Source organism: Leuciscus leuciscus (genome assembly GCF_965113295.1).
Source record: "Leuciscus leuciscus genome assembly, chromosome: 16".
In the NCBI taxonomy this organism is placed as follows: Eukaryota; Metazoa; Chordata; class Actinopteri; order Cypriniformes; family Leuciscidae; genus Leuciscus; species Leuciscus leuciscus.
The window spans coordinates 2,291,499-2,304,019 of record NC_138740.1 but is presented as its reverse complement, the minus strand read 5'-3'; the positions used below and the strand labels follow the sequence as shown (position 1 = coordinate 2,304,019).

The 12,521-nt window shown below is 38.4% G+C and overlaps 1 long non-coding RNA gene across 1 annotated transcript; it reads left to right on the top strand.

Annotated features, from left to right (window-relative positions):
- Positions 1 to 3,548: 3,548 nt before the first annotated feature.
- On the top strand, positions 3,549 to 4,318 carry LOC309478464. The gene is made up of 2 exons (XR_014198994.1): positions 3,549 to 3,883; positions 4,018 to 4,318. It is a non-coding gene; the product is annotated as an uncharacterized lncRNA (long non-coding RNA).
- The last annotated feature ends 8,203 nt before the right edge of the window (positions 4,319 to 12,521 follow it).

Sequence of the window (12,521 nt, the reverse complement as noted above, 5' to 3'; positions counted from 1 at the left end):
CAGTGTAGAGACCTGAGGACTGGTGTGATATGTTCATATTTTCTGGTTCTGCTCAGAATCCTGGCGGCAGCGTTCTGTATGAGCTGCAACTGTCTTATGGTCTTTTTGGGAAGGCCAGTGAGGAGTCCATTACAATAATCCACCCTGCTGGTGATGAAAGCATGCACAAGTTTCTCTAAGTCTTGTCTGGAAACAAAGCATCTAATTCTTGCAATATTTTTTAGATGATAGTATGCTGATTTAGTTATTGCTTTGACATGACTACTGAAACTAAGGTCTGACTCTAATGTCACACCAAGATTCCTGACTTGATTTTTAGTTGTTTGACCCCTGGAGTGAAGGTATGCGTTCCCCTTGAGAACTTCATCTTTGTTTCCAAATGCAATGACTTCAGTTTTATCTTTGTTTAACTGAAGAAAGTTTTGGCACATCCAACTGTTGACTTCATCAATGCATTGGCACAGGGAGTCAATTGGGCTGTAATCGTTAGGCGATAGGGCTAAGTACAGCTGTGTGTCGTCTGCATAGCTGTGGTAAGCAATTTGGTTCTTTCTCATTATTTGGCTCATTGGGAGCATATACAGGTTGAACAGGAGTGGCGCAAGAATTGAGCCTTGAGGGACTCCGCATGTCATGGATGTCCACTCAGACTTATGGTCTCCTATACTCACATAATAACCTCTCCCATCTAAGTATGACCTGAACCATTTTAGGACTATCCCAGAAAGCCCCACCCAGTTTTCCAGCCTGTCAAGAAGTATGTTATGATCGACAGTGTCAAATGCAGCACTGAGGTCGAGTAGTACCAGCACTGATAATTTGCCTGAATCAGTATTTAAGCGAATATCGTTTATTATCTTTATGAGCGCTGTCTCTGTGCTGTGATGCGGTCGGAAACCAGATTGAAAATTGTCAAAGTATCCATTCGAGCTTAAGAATTTGTTCAGCTGATTGAAGATAACTTTTTCTATGATCTTGAAAGGAAGATTTGAGATCGGTCTATAGTTGCTTAATATGGTCTTATCCAGATTGCTCTTTTTCAGGAGGGGCTTGACAACTGCAGTTTTCAGGGAGTTTGGAAAACTCCCAGAGAGAAGTGAGGCATTTACCACTTCTAGAAGATCTGCTTCTAAACTGTTTAACACACTTTTAAAAAAAGATGTGGGAAGTGTGTCAAGAGCGCATGTTGATGTTTTAAGGTGCTGTACGGTTTTGAGCAGGAAGCTAAATAGAAATTTAGTAATTCATACTTGTAAAAATACTTTAGCAGTGTTTGACGTCTTCTGCCGTGAGTGTGTGTAGTGTTTATGTTTAGATCCTGTGGGTCAAGACTATGTGAGTTTTGTTTGGCTTGATGATTGTTACCAGTCGGTTGGCTCTGTTTGTCTCGCAGTGACCCTCATGTCCTATATTTTGTGTAATTCACCAAGTCAATGTGTATATTTCGTTTCCAAATGATGTCCTCCCCCAGGCACATCAGTTCGAAACTTCAGACTATGTTCTTTTCAAACCACCGGTCTCGTGCAGTTATATCTCCTGCCCTATTTAGATAAGTAAGAGATGGGGTCAGTTCCACTTCATGGCCTTACCACATGGTAACTGAAATATTTAATTCCTCTTTATTGCAAGTTCCTAATTTTAATGGTTCAAATAAATCAATTAAAGTTTTTCTCCTTTTTTTTTGTTTAAGATTTTTGTTAGTTTTTTTAAATAATATTTTTTTTCTTTTGGTCTGTTAATTCTTGTCTCTGTCCTTCATTATTTACGAATTCCTTTTCCAGCCAAAAGTTCCTTTTCTCTCACTGTGGTCCACATGTGTTCTTATCTTCAGGCTTCAAAAAAATAAAAATAAAAAGCTCTCTTTCTCCGTCACCTCTCTCCCTCCTTATTTCTTTATCTCAATACAAATATTTTTAGTCTACTACATTGTTCATCCTTCACACACCCGGGATTTCATTCACACGCACACACACACACACACACACACACACACACACACACACACACACACACACACACACACACACACACACACACACACACACACACACACACACACACACACACACACACACACAGACACACACACACACACACACACACACACACACATTCACTCGTTAATCTTATTCTATTTTTCTTGTAACAAATGAAAAGACAAAGTTAATCAATCAAACTTCTGCTCAATATGGGCTGTGTTTCCCTATCTGGATCACAACGCTGGCAATCAGGAGAACTTTCCAAACAGCCGGCAAAACCAATTTCGAGGAATATTATTTTTTCTTTGGTATGTTTGTTTTCTTATTTTCCTTTCATTAATTTGTTTTTTATTATCCATTCAACTTTTTAATAGCATTGATTCACCATTCTTATTTCTTGTAAGAGTTTTATTTCACATGTCTTTGTCTATCTCAGCTTTCTCAGCCTGATTACTCCCTTTTAGCTCCGCAACATAATTAGGAAGAAGCTCCTGACCTTGAGAAGAGCAGAGTGGCACAGGAGACGGGGAAGGGAGAGGTGAAATTGCTCTCCCTTGCTTGATCCCAATAGGGAGCTGGACCTGGGACAACAAAAAGCCCTTCTCGAGCCACTAAGGTAAGGTAGACTTCAACATGAAGGAGACAAGCTGGAAAGAAGTGGTGAGGGCAGCGACAACCAGTTCAGCTGCAGGACCAAGTGGAGTGCCTTATGTAGGAAATAAGGTACAATAGGCTGTGCTGTATCGTGAATAAGTCACGGCTGAAGGGCGGAGTCAGCCGTGACTTATTCACTCATTCACTATACAGCACCAGCCTAGAGTAACTTATTGCTTTTGTAAAACGGTTACCACACAATACAAATATTAAAGCCCCCCCCCAAAAAAAAATCTGTATCAATGCAACTTTTATGAGGTAAAATCACTAAAAGCCTTCCTTCCGTTGGAAAAATAGTCCCTGACCATGAACAGCAACAGAAGTTACATTATTTCGCCATTAGATGGAGGCAAAGACTTCATGAGTGAGTCAGTCAGTAGAGAAGACTTTTATATTGAAAGGACTGAAAGTTGTGAACACAGAGAAACAAGACACAACTGACAAATGACTAGCATGTCACGGCACTGGAAAACCCCTTAACTGTTAAAAGGACAAGATATCACAGCGGACATTCAAACTGATATTTTATTACGAATATAGGACTGACCTGAAGGAAAATGTTATATCTACTGTAAGTGCAGGTACACACACTTACTCAATCTCTCACAATACTCTACTCTATAAGCTTCAATGAGCAATATCAATGAGAACAAACATATGTTTACGTTGCTAAGAGTGGTTGCTAGGGGTGTTGTGTAGTTATGGCTGAAGCGGCCATAGCCGTGTTTTATTCACAATAATATAGACCAATCAGAATCAAGGACTGGAACTAAGCTTTTTATTAAACGTTTGTAAGCGCTACCCAGAACTGCTGCGTTTGCTCTGGCATCTCTTGCAGATGATATGGCGCAAGGGGATTAGGCTATTACTAGCCAGTGGAGACATGCTGAAGGTGTCACGTGATAATCAGGAAACATAAACGAGGACTCAATTGCAGGAAAACAAAGGTAAGATTTTAATTAACCAACCAAACAAAATACAAAGTATAAACAAAACTCCCACGTGGGGGAAAAACCAGAACAAATACTAACAAGGCAAAGACACTAGGAACAAGAAACAGGAACTTAGACAAACGAACCAGCACCGGACTGAAAACACAAAGGAGGCTATAAAGGAAACACACACGAGAGTAATGAGACAACGGGGGCCCGTTCTTCGTACGTCGCTAACTCAGTTAGCTGGATTTGATTGTTGGCGATTTGGCATGATCTTGGATTGTTTGGTTCTTCGACGCTCATCCTGGACTTGCTGTCATAGCAACAGGTGCGCAATCTTAAACCTGCTCGGGAGCAGCTTATTTCATGTTAACAGGATTAGACTGCGGCTTCATAAGCGGAGCTGATACGGGAAGTCCAGCGCAGCGCGATAGTGCACTTTCTGAGAGATATTTTTTTTTTTCGTGACTCGTGAGATTGTCGTTTACATTATTAATTTGTTGGAAACGCACATTTATGTTCGACTTGTCGGAGTCGGGCTTTAACTACAGCACAAACTGTTTGCATTGCCCTAAGATTATTTGCGAGTGGCTCTTTCCTTTACACTATTGGAGATGCGGAGAACTTGATGGAAAGTGCTGTCTGTCGTGTCATTCGGAGTTTACCTGGCGCTTTTAGGTTTAAAAAACAGTTTTAGGTTTTTTTGTGGCATTTCCAAGCCACTGAAGACCCAATGTTGTAAAGCAGTTTTTTTAGGCTATCATAATTTTTTATGAAGATCATGCAATCATGACCATGCCGATTACAGTATGTGTCACTCAGGCTTCACTAACGTGATTGGTACCATAGACTAGACCATAGACTGCCATCAAGGCCTCAATGAAGGGGATTATGTGAACAGAAAGGGGGTTCACAATGTAAATGTGCAGCCCAGTTACTATTGTGATTCTTAATATTCCAGATTAGTAATATTATATCAAATTAAAAAAAGGCAGTTGACTCAAATCTTCCATATCACAAATGTGAAAGCAAAATGGCCAGGATCTGTGCATGACTTAAGAATTTTCAGAGATTCACATTATGCACATTATTTGAAAGTGGTAAGGAAAGTTCCACAATTAAATATCAAGCTCACTGTATTACATACACTTATGCTGATCCTAACAGAACTGCATTTTTTCATAGGTGATTATGACATGTTCCTGCCTGCAGACAGGTGTTTATGACCCCATTCCCTGACCCAAACCAGTTACAATGCAGCTCTAGCCAGGACAAGGGCACACAATGAAATGAACTTTGGCTAACTAAAGGGAAGATTTCAGTGTCTGATAAGTCTGAGGGTTGCACACCTGACAGGGCCTGTGACATTGTTGCATGTGCCATATTACACAACATTGCCAAAAAAAAAAAACACTTTTCATTAAATGTTTAATAAAAGACAAATATGCTTCCTTGAGTTTTATTTCAATTGTTCTTTGTAAAGAAAAGCCAGTGGTCAAGTGCCTGCAACAAGAGATATTAGACACATGCCTCATGCAACAAATAAAAAGGAAAAGTTGTCTATACACTGCCCACCTGTAGGCCTATGTCTCCTCTGTCTGTGCAGACTCTTCTGTAGGCCTTTCTGTAGATGTGGAATCCTGCATCTTATATTGCAGCCATAAAGCATACAAGTATAAATGAAGTAAAGTTCTTTATGCACTTGCAGGTAGGCTAGTTCCTCCATATGACAGTTATCTGAGAGGGTTTATTCACTGTCCAGTGCAATGGAAACAAATGGACATTACAAAGTCTTATACTTTCTTTCCTTTGGAAAGTTAGAAAATGTCCACTTACTGCACATATTTCAGCACCACTTTCTTGGGAACAGATACAAGTGTTGGTGTATTATGTAAAAGTGCACAAAAGAAGAAAACACAATGTCATTACAATGAACTACACTCGGGAAAAATGTGATCAATAACTCATGGCAAAATATTTTTACATTAACATAAGTTTATCAGTTTTCACTTTCAAGTCAAAGCAATTCATCATTACTCAAGATTTAACAGTTGAAATGACTATACGGCCTTAATTTAATGCAGCAAAAATTATTTTACAGTGTAGGCTACTAAGATCTTTTCTTCTTTTTTTCTCAGCCTTTTTCTTGGTTGCTTTTATAAACAGACAACCATTTATTTAACAGTGCCTTTTATAAAAGAGACTATAATATAGGCCAACTAAAAATTACCATTATGTAGAATATTTTTGTACTTCACTTTTATTTGTTTCCATGTTCTAGTGTGGTGACTCTGACATTACAATGAACAAAGTAATTATGCAATTATTAAAATACAAATATATAGGCTATTAAGTGATAAAAGACATCTAACATGGCCACTTCTAACGGATTTAAATTGTCTGCTACTTTTTGCCAGCCCTGGCTTTTGCAGACTTTGAGGTGTTCCCTGGTGTTTTAATTAAACATTAAAATTCCGAATAAACTTCGACTATTAGTTCTTGCTCTGCTGAGGAGAAAAACTGAGCGCGCTCTTTGGCCACGCTGAGCAGCCAATAGCAGCGTTGCTGATCAATGTTTCTACTATCGATACATATCCCCTTTTAAACCAGCGCATGAACGTGCAATTATCTCACTAACTCAATCCAGCTATACTAATCATATCCGGCAAGTGTGTTCGAAGAACCTAATTAGCCAGATCATGATTACCACGATGATATCATCTTGGATGTCTCATTAGATCTCGGATGTTTTAAGCAACGTACGAAGAACGGGCCCTGAGGAATGTTAATTACTAAACAAATAACGAGAAGGGAGGAGCTAACAATTAGACAAAGCACATGGCACAGGAATAATCAGGAGCCATGTGCTCACATGAAACTAGACTAACAAAACACGAGACAGACAGGAAATGTCATAGCTCTGTCACCACACAGAACTAGTAACAAAAGCAGAAGTGACAGAACCATGACAGAAGGTGCATGGATACCTAAGGAAGAGAATTCCACAAACATTAGGCAATTTAGGTCCATCTCGCTGCTCATATCGTGAGTGTGTGTGGTGTGTCGGACATCGGCTGCGGCTGGATGTAACCGATCGGCAAGAGTTGCCGTGTGCATGTGGAGAGGAGCTGAAAATGGAGACGTGAAGTAGGACACTCTCTGTATGGAAGGCCAAAGGGGCCAACATGTGTGAAACTGTCGTGTAAACACGTAATTACGTCTCGCAATTTATGCCTTAACACGTAATTACGTATTGACTCTGTAAATTGCGTGTTAAGACTTAATTACGCGTTTACGCAACTAGTCTAGTCCAGTCTAGTCCTGTCCAGTCCAGTCCAGTCTAATCTATTCCAGTCCAGTCCAGTCCAGTCTAATCTATTCCAGTCTAGTCCAGTCCAGTCTAGTCCAGTCTAGTCCAGTCCAGTCCAGTCTAGTCTAGTCTAGTCCAGTCTAGTCTAGTCCACCAAAAACTGAGTTTGTTCGTTTTTGTTTTTTAGTTCTTTGAACTGTTTTAATCCCTCCCACAACAGATACAAAAAAACATTTTTATTCATAAGTTTATAGTGTTGAAGTCCCCCTGTGGTGAAAATCAAGCTTTTAATGTTGTTTATATTATTAGGTGGTGTTTTTAATATGCTTCAAGACAAAGCATGTGTAAATTCATAAGTCGACAGCATTGCTGAGTATTTTCTCCTTAAAACTGCAGTGAACCAAAGACAGTCTTAAGAACACGGTTTGAAATCGCTGGTGTTTCTAACATCAAACTACCTTGTAACCAATCAGATCAACGTGTGATCGTCAACCAGTGGATCTCTGAGCTGAGTGAGTGAGTGGAGGTGGGGCTCATTTGCATATTCATAGAACCGCGCATACTAAATGAGGCAAGGGTGCAGAGTTACATTCAAGCTATTTTAAGGCATGAATAATATTAATATAATATAATATAATATAATATAATATAATATAATATATGTTATTTTGGTGATCAAAGATGAGTTTTAAGGGATACAATTATTGTCTACAAGGGGAATTTAATGGCCTGTGAAGCATTAATGGGTTACAGAATAATGTGCTTTTGGAGAGTGAAAACAGTGATGAAGAACTGATGGAGGATTGTGACAATTGTTTTCGGAGATTGATTGCAGTCAGTCGTTTGAGGACGTTTATTCTGTCAAAGAATTAAATGAGTTTCTGGATTTAACTAAAGGGAGAAAGCAAGCTTGATGTTGCAAAAAAATTTCCCGATGTCAATAAGTTTATAAAATCAGTGGCGATAGCTCAGAAGAGGGTGGGCTATGAGGTCATTTCAAAACAAAAACGAATGTACATAAAGCTCAAAAAGATAATGTAAAACTGTCAAAATGGAAAAAATAAAGCACATGGGTGTGGGATCTATCCGAATTTTTGTTTTGTTTTTCTGTCATTTGTTGTTGTTGAGTTTCTTAGGCTTAATTCAGAAGTAATATTTTTAACCCGTAGAAGACCGTATGGAACACAGAGTGAGAATCTGGACAGTTCTGTATCATTTGAGGAGTTAACTGATGTCGTTAAACAGATGAAGATGATCTTAAAAACTGGAGGCCTTTGTCAATTCTAACAACTGATTATAAGCTAATAGCTAAAATGTTGGCAAATAGGCTGAAAACTGTAGAGATGTAATAGTTCAAGATCAATCCTACTGCATTCCAGAAAGAACCATATATGATGACATTTTTATGATCAGAGACATTTTAGATTCCTCTAAACTATATGAAGTGAATGTTGGCTTTCTGTTCCTGGGTCAGGAAAAGCATTCGATAGAGTGGATCATGGTTTTTCTTTATGAAACAATGAGTGTTTTGGGGTTTGGAGATGGATTTATGTCTTGGATCAAACTCGTCCCATACAAAAAAAATAAAAAATAAAATTGAAATATATTTTAAAGTGTCAAAAATATATGTGGCATATATTCCAAATACATTGAAATATATTTGCATTGTTGTTCACTTATATTTATCATTTTGAAATATATTCTGAAATATAACAAAAATATATGATGTTAAGTGTGAAATATATTTACATTTATAACATGTAATGTAAAATATATGACAAAATATGGTCATAAAATGTTTAGCTTGCTAAAGAAGGGTCGGAAATGTATTTTGATCATAGTAATTCCTCTACCTTTTCCCCAATACACAACAGTAGGCTGCCATATTTCACTACTAACTTTGTCTGATTTAAAAAAAATTGATGGCAACATTTTGGTAGAAACCGTACAGCACCTTAAAACATCAACCTGCGCTCTTGACACACTTCCCACATCTTTTTTCAAAAGTGTGTTAAACAGTTTAGAAGCAGATCTTCTAGAAGTGGTAAATGCCTCACTTCTCTCTGGGAGTTTTCCAAACTCCCTGAAAACTGCAGTTGTCAAGCCCCTCCTGAAAAAGAGCAATCTGGATAAGACCATATTAAGCAACTATAGACCGATCTCAAATCTTCCTTTCATAGGCAAGATCATTGAAAAAGTTGTCTTCAATCAGCTGAACAAATTCTTAAGCTCGAATGGATACTTTGACAATTTTCAATCTGGTTTCCGACCGCACCACAGCACAGAGACAGCGCTCATAAAGATAATAAACTATATTCGCTTAAATACTGATTCAGGAAAATTATCAGTGCTGGTACTACTCGACCTCAGTGCTGCATTTGACACTGTCGATCATAACATACTTCTTGACAGGCTGGAAAACTGGGTGGGGCTTTCAGGGATAGTCCTAAAATGGTTCAGGTCATACTTAGATGGGAGAGGTTATTATGTTAGTATAGGAGACCATAAGTCTGAGTGGACATCCATGACATGCGGAGTCCCTCAAGGCTCAATTCTTGCGCCACTCCTGTTCAACCTGTATATGCTCCCAATGAGCCAAATAATGAGAAAGAACCAAATTGCTTACCACAGCTATGCAGACGACACACAGCTCTACTTAGCCCTATCGCCTAACGATTACAGCCCCATTGACTCCTTGTGCCGATGCATTGATGAAGTCAACAGTTGGATGTGCCAAAACTTTCTTCAGTTAAACAAAGACAAAACTGAAGTTATTGCGTTTGGAAACAAAGATGAAGTTCTCAAGGTGAACGCATACCTTCACTCCAGGGGTCAAACAACTAAAAATCAAGTCAGGAATCTTGGTGTGACACTAGAGTCAGACCTTAGTTTCAGTAGTCATGTCAAAGCAATAACTAAATCAGCATACTATCATCTAAAAAATATTGCAAGAATTAGATGCTTTGTTTCCAGACAAGACTTAGAGAAACTTGTGCATGCTTTCATCACCAGCAGGGTGGATTATTGTAATGGACTCCTCACTGGCCTTCCCAAAAAGACCATAAGACAGTTGCAGCTCATACAGAACGCTGCCGCCAGGATTCTGAGCAGAACCAGAAAATATGAACATATCACACCAGTCCTCAGGTCTTTACACTGGCTCCCAGTTAGATTTAGGATTGATTTTAAAGTATTATTACTGGTATATAAATCATTCAATGGCCTAGGACCTCAATACATTGCAGATATGCTCACTGAATATAAACCCAACAGATCACTCAGATCATTAGGATCATATCAGCTAGAAATACCAAGGGTTCACTCTAAGCATGGTGAGTCCGCTTTTAGCTATTATGCTGGAACCAGCTTCCAGAGGAGATCAGATGTGCTCCTACAGTGGTCACATTCAAATCCAGACTCAAAACACTTCTGTTTAGCTATGCATTTACTGAATGAGCACTGTGCCGCTGTTCGTCCGACTGTTTGTACTGTACTGTATTTTATTTTATTTTTCTAAACTGTTTTAATTATTCTTATTTCTTTTTATTATTTTAATTTCTTCTATGTAAAGCACTTTGAATTGCCATTGTGTATGAAATGTGCTATATAAATAAACCTGCCTTGCCTGCCTTGCCTTGCCTTGCCTTGCCTACTGTATTATGACACACAGCTATAATAAATACTGTACTTCCATTTAAATGACTGCAATGTAAAATGACAGATAGTTGCTTTCCTAGGACTATTAGGCCATATTAGGTGGCACGTACCTAACACTAAGTGCAATTATTAGATTTATTGTTGTTTTATTGACATCTTTCCTGAAGTCATTTAAATATTGAAAATATGCACAATATTTATGATGCAAGTATAACAGTGACACTCCAACAGTGAAGTACACTTAAACAATAGATAGAACTCAGTGTCTAACACTGCATACACACACTATTAAATAACTGTATTAAATTCTGTAAAAATAATTCAAATAATAGTATTTCATATACAATATATACATTTATTGTACATTTATATACAATATATAATTTTTTGTACATTTATATACAATATATACATTTACAATATATACATTATATACACATATACATCCAATACACCATGTTCAAAAAATATTCTGAATATATATACATATTTAACTAAAATATATTTTCAAAAAAATATATATATATTTACATATATTTAACTAAAATATATTTATTGGGCCAATTTCGAATATTTGCATATATTAAAAAAAAATTATTTTGTGTATGGGTTATATATGAATGCCTCTTGTATTCTAAAAATAGGTGTTGGGTTAAGTAAACCAATAAGGTTGCTTAAAGGTATAAGACAAGGTTGCCCACTGTCCAGTCAGTTATACACTTTAGCAGGGGGAACCACTCATATGAATGTTAAAGGGGACATATCATGCTAAATCCACTTTTTTAGCCCTTAAATGCATTTTGTTGTATATTTGGAGTGTTTAGAAGTACAGAAAAGATTAAAGTATTCTCTTCAGGTGCTTCGTTGATATCTTTATATTCTGTTTTGGTCATATTTTTCAACCGGTTCAGATTTTTCTGTCATCTATGACGTTTTTTGAACTATTACGTCACAGTATTTGCAGCGGAACTGCCAAATAAGGACATCGACTTCCGGCCCAACACTTCCAGCAATCCGCCATTTTGATTTCTCACTGCAATTTTGTAGTCCAAGCTAAAGGATGCAGAAGTTACGAGAGAGTAAGTTAAAATGTCCGGTTGTTGGATGTAGTAACCCACACGCTTCATTACACCGTCTAATGTAGATGAACTGCTGCGCTTGTGACAGGGCGCATGTTTAACTGAAAGAACGAGCAGAGAGAGAGAGCCGGTCGCGTGCGCGCGCTCTCTTCGGAGCCAGGCGAAAGTGTAAACAAGACTTCACCGTCTCCAAACTAGGCGCTGCCTTGCTCTCTCTCCCTCGCACATATTAATCCAAATAAATCGACACGGTGGTAAAAGGTCGGAAGACCAAAGTTTCATGTGTAAATACAGTAACACACCATTGCGATACATCCATATGAAGGCGTTGTTCTGCAGGTTCGTCGTCTTCATTTTCATCTCGCTCCGGCTCCGACTCTGGCTCGAACATGTAAGGCTGGATGGACAAGTCTTCTGTTGTTGACATTTTGTTAATAACAGGAACATCAACATGACTGCTGTGTTCATTATTACACCCAAGAACAGAACACCACAATTACCCATACACAATAACTTAGACACCATTCTACTCAGTGCTCCAGCTATCAACAATGAACACGCCGGTCGGCGCGTGCTATGATTGACAGCTCGCTCACGAGGGCGCGAGGGCGGGGCTGTGTTGAAACGCTGCTGTCAATCAACCATCGTGGGAGGGGCGTCGATTTTGTGACGTCACAATATCGAACAGCTTGATTTGAGATGGAAGGAAACATATAAGAAGATAAAAAAAAAAACACTGGATGGATTTTTATCATTTTATGATGGTTGTGTACAGGCACTGCCAACACACATTTCAGTACAATCAACTTGTAAAAGTGCATGTACCATTATATGACCCCTTTAAAGAGTCCGCACCAAAACGAGTTGCTCTCAGACGCACATCAGAAAAGGGGTAGAAAAGGGCCTG